Source organism: Sinocyclocheilus rhinocerous, unplaced genomic scaffold, assembly GCF_001515625.1.
Source record: "Sinocyclocheilus rhinocerous isolate Xijiao unplaced genomic scaffold, SAMN03320098_v1.1 scaffold1507, whole genome shotgun sequence".
In the NCBI taxonomy this organism is placed as follows: domain Eukaryota; kingdom Metazoa; phylum Chordata; class Actinopteri; order Cypriniformes; family Cyprinidae; genus Sinocyclocheilus; species Sinocyclocheilus rhinocerous.
The window spans coordinates 314976-322915 of NW_015659940.1; the positions used below are offsets into that span (position 1 = coordinate 314976).

General features: G+C 34.5%; 1 protein-coding gene across 3 annotated transcripts in view; it reads right to left on the reverse strand.

The window, feature by feature from the left end:
- The window catches only part of LOC107724568 (protein FAM49B-like), an 81618-nt gene that overhangs the window by 44310 nt on the left and 29368 nt on the right, over positions 1-7940 (reverse strand). Inside the window, exon 3 of one of the 3 annotated variants that reach the window (XM_016533546.1) lies at positions 4617-4710. The exons of 1 other annotated variant lie outside the window; for it this stretch is intronic. The gene's annotated coding sequence lies outside the window, so the exon portion shown is untranslated. Of the gene's footprint in view, positions 1-4616; positions 4716-7940 lie in introns of all 3 variants that reach the window. One more of the 3 variants, XM_016533547.1, reaches the window with a different exon arrangement.

A 7940-nucleotide genomic window follows, 5' to 3' on the forward strand; every position in this document is an offset into this window, starting at 1 on the left:
AGGAAAACCAGTCTCCTCTTGGCTTATATCGAAATCCTCTGACATTCTTCTTTACAAATACTCGTTTTGTACTTCTAATTCGTGACCGTTGTTTTGTTCTGATCTCTCTTACAACAGTGAGCGCAAGTTAGATTAAATTGATTATTACGTTTTAAATATGGTTATTTTTCCGGGTGAGTAATTCATGGGCTAATTTACATTTTTGGGTGAACTAACCCTTTACGGGGGCGTTTTCCCCCACTCTATCCATTAATTATTATGAATTGTCAAAAAATGTGTGTTGACAAAAAAACTATAAAAACAAACGTCAAATAGGGCTAAATGAATAACATTTTAATAAAAATGCTGCAGCAGCGGGGAAGGTGAACATGCATGCGTTATTTTAATTTGTGTTAATGTGTGTGCTTCTATTTTTTTTACCTAAAACCTACAGTACACAGACATTTTTGTGGACGTGCATTTCAGTGGGCTTAAACAGATCACATTTTACATCAAATTTAGTTCACAAACAACTGACAGTTGTGACCTTAAATATATTCGACATTAGTGACTTACATTTCGCGCCATCAGTCGTGCATGCACTCAGGGGATTCCCGGTTCTTGTCAGACTTGTGAATTCAGTTCACTGAAGACTCGCTCTGAACGAATCATTTGAATCAGTGGGTTGCTGACTTGAAAACAGCTGCAATCGGAATCGTTTGGTGCGATTTATGAACCTATTTAACAGGTTTATTGAAAAGAATCAGTTAGTTCATGAATCGGACACCGCTTTTGCGTCTCGGAGTGCGTGATGATTTCTTTATTTCAAAATAAGGAGTAACAACATGTTTTATGAAATGTAGTGGAGTAAAAAGTAAAATCTTACGCTTTGGGATGTAGTGAAGTAAAAGTAAAAGTTACTCAAAATAAAACTACTCCAGTAAAGATAGCCTACTTGAAAAGTAAACTTAAGTACAATAACAAAGTAAAAATACCTCGTTACAGTCCACCGCTGCTTATTAGCAACCACAGAGATGGTACCTGGCAACCACCCACAACACCCTATTTGTGGCAGGGTATTCACTGCACTACAACTATCGGCATATTCTAATTCTAATAGTTCCAATATTTTTGGACAAATGAATTTATGATTTTATTTATTTATTTATTTACCATTTTAGATTTTAGATACCATATAGAGATATCATTCGATACATTTTTATTTCTAGTTCAAGAAATAATTCATAACAAAGCATAACTAGAAACTATTACACTACCGCTTGAAAGTCTGGGATCAGTAATATTAGATCTGATCTCCACACAAGTAATATTGGATCTAGTCTCTTTAACAGATCCTGTCAGAAGATATTAGTTTTGTCTGGTATCCAAAATTGTCGGTAGAGTTTTGTCTGGTACCCAAAACTGTATTAACTAAAAGTCTTATATCATCTTGAGATAACAGATGAAGCCAAGGAAGAGCAGAATTAAGAATTAAGAAATTAAATAAAATTAAGAAAATTAAGAATTAGGAGGAAAAAAAATTAGGAGGATTTATCGATTTTCGTTGCATATGTTTCAATTCACAATCTTTGTCTGACCAGCATTTATGCTCACCAAGGTTGCATTTACTAGATCAAAAACACAGTAAAACAGTAATATTTTAAAATATTATTACAATTTAAAAACAACTGGTTTCTATTTCAACATGTAATTTATTCCTGTATTTAATTTATTCCAGCAGCCATTGCTCCGGTCTCCAATGTCACATGATCCTTCAGAAATCATTCTATGAAACATTTCTTATTATCATCAATGTTGAAAACATTTGTGCTGCTTAATATTTCTGTGGAAACATAAGACATGTTATTTTTGGGATTCTTTGAAACAGAAATGTCTTTACTGTAATTTTTTATCAATTTAATGCATCCTTGCTGATTTCTTTCAAAATAACTTTACCATGTTTCCATGTTCTTTTAAGATTTTATAAAATTTGATAATTATTCCAGGCCTTTGAAATTCTCTGGATTGTAGGAACACTGGTCAACACATCAGTTTATTTATAACCAGAATTAGAATTCACATGAAGAAGCAGCTTGTTTTTGCAGTTTAAATAATTTTTCAAATAACCAGCTATCCAGTAACTCATTCCCAGACAAAATGCAGACAGACTGTAACTGTTCTGCAGCTTTGAACAGACATTCTAACTGATACTTCCAGAGAATAATCAGGCATCAATCGTACAGTTATTCCAACAACAAATAGCTCAGAGCAATCATGTAAATCCTATTAAAGTGGTGAATCCTCTTGTAGAGGCAGTTTTCAAGATTACCAGACAGTGGCAGCATTGGCTGATATGCAGGGGGAGGGGCTGACACTGTAAAAGATGACCTCAGGCTCCACTGCTAGACACATATAATCCACCCTTGCCTAGCAAATGTACAAGGCGTTTTCATTGGCTCCCAGCAACAAGATTTGGAATAATCCAAATGCATCTCCTGTAACGCACAACATCATGACCTGGCATAATGAAACTTTGTGTGCATGTTGATTTATTTTATGCCCTAGGTTTCTGCTTACTGATAGCTGTCAGATGAAAAGGGCGTGTTCTCTACCTCAAAGTCAGCAATTATGTGTGCAGCAGCTTGTCAAGGTATCCATGGAAACAAAGCAAAAATAAATATGGGAGGTTAGGGGCAGGAAATAATAATGAAAATAAAATAAATTGGTGGAAAAAGACAAAAAAGTCACAAGGGTTGAGGCGTGTCGTCATGTAAATGACACGCACTGTACAGGGAAATTTACATCACAATTAAGTACAACTAGACCAAATCGTGTTGTTTAAAAAAAAGATACTGGGTTATATATTAACTTCAAGAAAGATAAACAGAAGCTTCAGGCAAAAAGGCCCCAATAATCCCTTTTTTTATCATACGACAATGCATTTCTAATTTATATCTTCTAAGCATTCCTGCCCAAACGTCTAAAGACGCACACATTCAGTGCCCACTGCACGCTCTAAAAGAAACCACAAAACAGCTATTTGTTTAGCTCTAGACTCCCTTCCATCATGCATATAAATGGGGCCACCTTCTGCAAACTCTGACCCTTTGATTACATAAGACACCAAGAGGAACACGAAGCTGCATTACTCAAACTCTCTTTATGTCCCACAATGCCGTTCACTTCCGCAGTAACCATGCTACACAAATCTCACATCTCTGCTGGAAAAAATGCAAAGCAAGACGTTTTCTCTCTTTTCTTTTAGATTGAAACATTATGTTATTTTAGCATCATTTACATACTATTATGGGTTTTTATATTTGGAATTGATTTTTATATTTTATATATTATTTTGAATTGAGTTTTTATTTTTGTATTTTCTGTTTTCATTTTAAATAGTACTAACAGTAATTTTTAGAGAAAGTGTTTTTGTCATTTCTAGTAACTGTTTTAATATATTGTTATTTTATAAAATATATTGTTTTTTTGTTCATTTTTATTTCAGTTTTAGTTATTTTAGTACATTAACAAATTAAATGAATGAGAAATGTTGCTTTGGCGACTAAATGAAAATAAGTTGAAGTTTATTTATACATTTTCTTTTCTTTTATTTCAGTCAATGTTTATATTATTTTAAGTAATGACAGTGTTTCTTTTTTTATTGTTTTAGTTTTAGTTAACTATAATAACCCTGGCTTCAAAACACTGTGACAGAACTACATATGTCATCAACTGCTGGGAAAACAGCACTGCTTTCTCAAATGTCAGACTATAAAGTTGAGGACAGGGGCGGCGCTAGGGGTGGGCTAAGGGGGATGAAGCCTCGAATGTTTTTACTATGCCCTGAACGAATCATCACTGAGTTTTCATGCGCATTAAAATAATTTCTATTAGTACTGCAGATTTGCTCTCTGCACATCCAACAGTGTCTACTGTCTATTGTCATTCACCCCCGACAAGACCCGCCCCACTGAGGCTCGTACTTCTGATTGACATGTAAACTGGCCAACCAACGATAAAGTCTATATAATATAGTCTATATAATAGTCTATAAATAGTAAGTGATTTAAATTGTAAAGACAATATTGTCTTTTTTGCTCTATTTCTCTAAAAGAAAATGGTTCCAAACAAAGCCATGTTGAGCATCTCTGTAGCAGCACACAGCGGTGTTTCCTTACTGAATGAATTTGCGTTTTTGAACAAATCGGGTGAGTCGAAGATTCACCATGTTTAATTAGGCCTATACTTCGCTTTGTTTTAAATATATATTATAATACATATAATATAATATATATAATATCTATCTATATATATATATATTTGTAAGCGTATCCCATGTATTTTGACACATATGTCTCTGGGCTAAACCCCGGATATCTACTCACTCTAGAACCGCCACTGGTTGAGGATGATCAAGTATAAGTGTACATACTCTTCAAAAAACTGCATCAAGTAAATCATAAAACAATAAACAAGCAAAATTGTTTTGGCATTTGTGTCTGAGGTTTAAACGAAAGAATTCAAAGCTTATCTCAACGTTCAAACCAATCACAAATGCTAAGACGGACGATAAACACAAAGACTGCTTTGCACCTGCAACACATCAACAGCAATAAGGGCAGGAAGACTCCACATACCAGAAAACAGTGAACCAAGAATGTCCCACACCCCAATCCAGCAGCCCAGAGGAGAATCACACGAGATCTTGAGCTCACCAGGACACCCAGATTGCTGCACTGACAAAAGAGAATCATTGCTAAGGTAATTAGGGGAAAGCAAGAAAGAGGAAGTGGTTTCTGGACAACTGGACTACAGTGACATTCTTATGTGAAAGTTTTGGAAGTCTGCAATTCACTCACTGAATACATTTTACAATAAAAACTGAACATCTTCACATTCAAGAAGATACAGCACATTAACACTGAGTCCAAAACAAATGCAATGTGATAAAACAGTAAAGTGTTTAATCCAAACTTTTCCATGTTAATCTGAGTTTTTTCCGAAACAGCATTGAGCATGAAGTCATTTTGACAGTCACTATTTTTGCTGTGTTCTGTGAAGCACCACCTACAGTAAAATATCACTGGTTCAAAATCCTGTTCTGCATAGTTTATTTTAAATGTCAAATATGTTTTACATGGCTGTGGTTTAGTTGGTGTAATACAAAAATCAATCACAATACAGTAATTGTAATATGGCTGAGATTAAAAATGTGGTCAAAAGACTAATTTGGGTTAACTGGAGATTTTGCTATGGGTTTTTATAATGTGATTTTTCAATTTGTAAGTAAATCAAGGTCTGTGATAAATATAAATTGGCGATGTTGACTAGGGGTGGAACGGTTTGCGGAAAAAAAATAGAACCGTACGGTTCTCCAGAGTTCACACACGCGCTAGGACCGCGGTTCAATTTAAATCTGACAACTGCATCTGTAATATGGTTTGCTATAAATAACACGTAAAACAAACAGGGTTCGGCTAATATATGATTCTGTTGATGGATGCGCATTCTGGCTTCCCAATACATTACAACAACAGCGATAAAAAATAAAAAAAAACGTGGACAAACCATTCACTCTTGTTCAATGCGAATGCCGTATGAAGGAATATGAGCAGTCATTTATTCCGTCATCACCCGGGTGCTGATAGCGCGCGGGCACAGGTGAGACCTGAACAGCACACGTTGATATCTGTGTTTAAGTTAAGCTCATGTAAGCTTTGCCAGTTTAAACATGTAAGAGCCAGAGGACGCGAGCTCGCGCGCGCAGTGAGAAGATTTGTGCGTGCGCTCATCCGAAGCGCACAAACCCGCGCCTCAGAACACGCGCAAATATTAAGCTCTCTCTGAAGTATATTGTGTTTAAATGGACAAATTCACACAAAAAGTATGTCAAAATGCCCGTCTTAGTAAGTATCCTATAGCAGACATAGCCGCCTGAACGTACTTTATCAGTGCACTGGATCAGTGCATTCTCTTATAGTGACAGCACTTTCTTAATATTAATCAAACAGCAACAACAAAGAAATCACTCACTGCTCTTGATTGAATAGCTTTTGTAACTTTAATAAAGATTAATCTTAATTTATACAGTCAAATATGCAATGCTGTTTTACATTTCATTACTTTATTCAATTTCTGTACTTAAAAACTAATGTTACACCGACCTAAAAAAAACTGAAAATCACTGTTTATTTTATTTGTACCTTTATACTCTATTGTATTTATTTGTGTTGTTGCTTGTAGTTAGATAGATTATTCTTATTTTCTTTATTTTTATTTGACAGTATAGTTTTTGCCTAAACATAGCACATACCGAATCATACCGAAACCATGACTCTAAAACCGTGATACAAACCGAACCGTGAGTAAGTTGAACCGTTTCACCCCTAATATTGACCCATACTGCAACAAAAAAAAAATTTTTTTTTTTGGTAACTACAAAAGAACATTTGGGATGTGAGTGTTTGCAGTTTATGTTGTAAAACAAATCATCCAAGTATTGTCAAGCTATGTTCTGAAACATTACTTGTTTATTGTAAAGTGTAGTGTATTTATACTACCGTTCAAAAGATTAGGGTCATATTTTTTTTTTAATGGGGGGTTGAAATTAACACTTTTATTTAGCCAAAAAAAAAACAAGTACGTACAAATTACCTTTTCCATTAAGGGGCCATTTTTGCCCCCTGGAAATCAATACATTTGTGAGGGCAATTTTTATCACTACCTTAATAATTGTATCTGTGTTTTCTTTAATGTCAAATACTTGAATTTAACCAATTACTTCAATCAATCAAAATACTTTAAACTGTTGCCAATAACAATTGACTGTTTAACATTGTATCTAAATTATACATTTAGAAACAGGAGCTAATATGGCTACAATATTATGACAAAAAAAAAACGTTATTGTCGATTATTGCTCTTGTAATAATGATTATTAATGTCAATTAATAGAATACATATAAAAACTTTTTTGTGTGTTTTGTGTCTGCGTTTTGGGAAAACGGCTCGTCATATATTCAGTCTCTAGCTTCACAGACAAACATGTCGGTCCATGACATTAGTCTAGTCAAGCGCAAGTTATGCAAAAACTCAAAATGAATCTTTTATTTACATTGTATCTGCACGATGTTGTCTATGATGAGTGAATTCAAGAATCCTAAGAATCCAAATATATGCATTCCTAAGCTGAACGAAAACGCTTGTGACTGGTTATAAGGCTCAACGCTGCAAAAAAAAAAACTACGCGCAAAGAGCAATGTGATGCAGTGTGAGGGAATCAAAATGTAATTCCGCGAATGGACACTTTTCATTCATTTTCACATTTAATTTTAATTGCAACAGCCGTAATTGACTGTTTCATTGTGCATGGGCAATTTTTGCCCCTTTATCTTGAATTTGTGGGGCATTTTTGTTCATTTTGGTGGCATTTTTGCCACAAGCCCCTGTTAATTTCCGACCCTGGTAAGTACACTTATAATGTAATAAAAGATTTCCATTTCATCAAAGAATCCTGAAAAAAAAAGGTTTCACAAAACAAATTAAGCAGCACAAAAATATTGATGATAATAATAAGAAATGTTTCCTGAACCCCAAATCAGGAGTTAGCCTGGAGTAATGGATGCTGAAAAATCACATTTTAAAATATTAAAATAGAAAACAGTTGTTTCAATGTTAATAATGGTAATAAAATTGTAATAATATTTTACAATATTACTGTTTTACTGTATTTTTGATCAAATAAATGCAGCCTTTGTGAACACTAGAGAATTCTTTCAGAAATATATATATATATATATATATATATACACACAGTATCTCACAGCAGACCAATTTGATGCAGTGTGCGGCTTATGGACTGAGCACTGACAGGCTGACCCCCCACCCCTTCGACCTCTGCAGTAATGCTGGCAGCACTCATACATCTATTTCCCAAACACAACCTCTGGATATGACGCTGA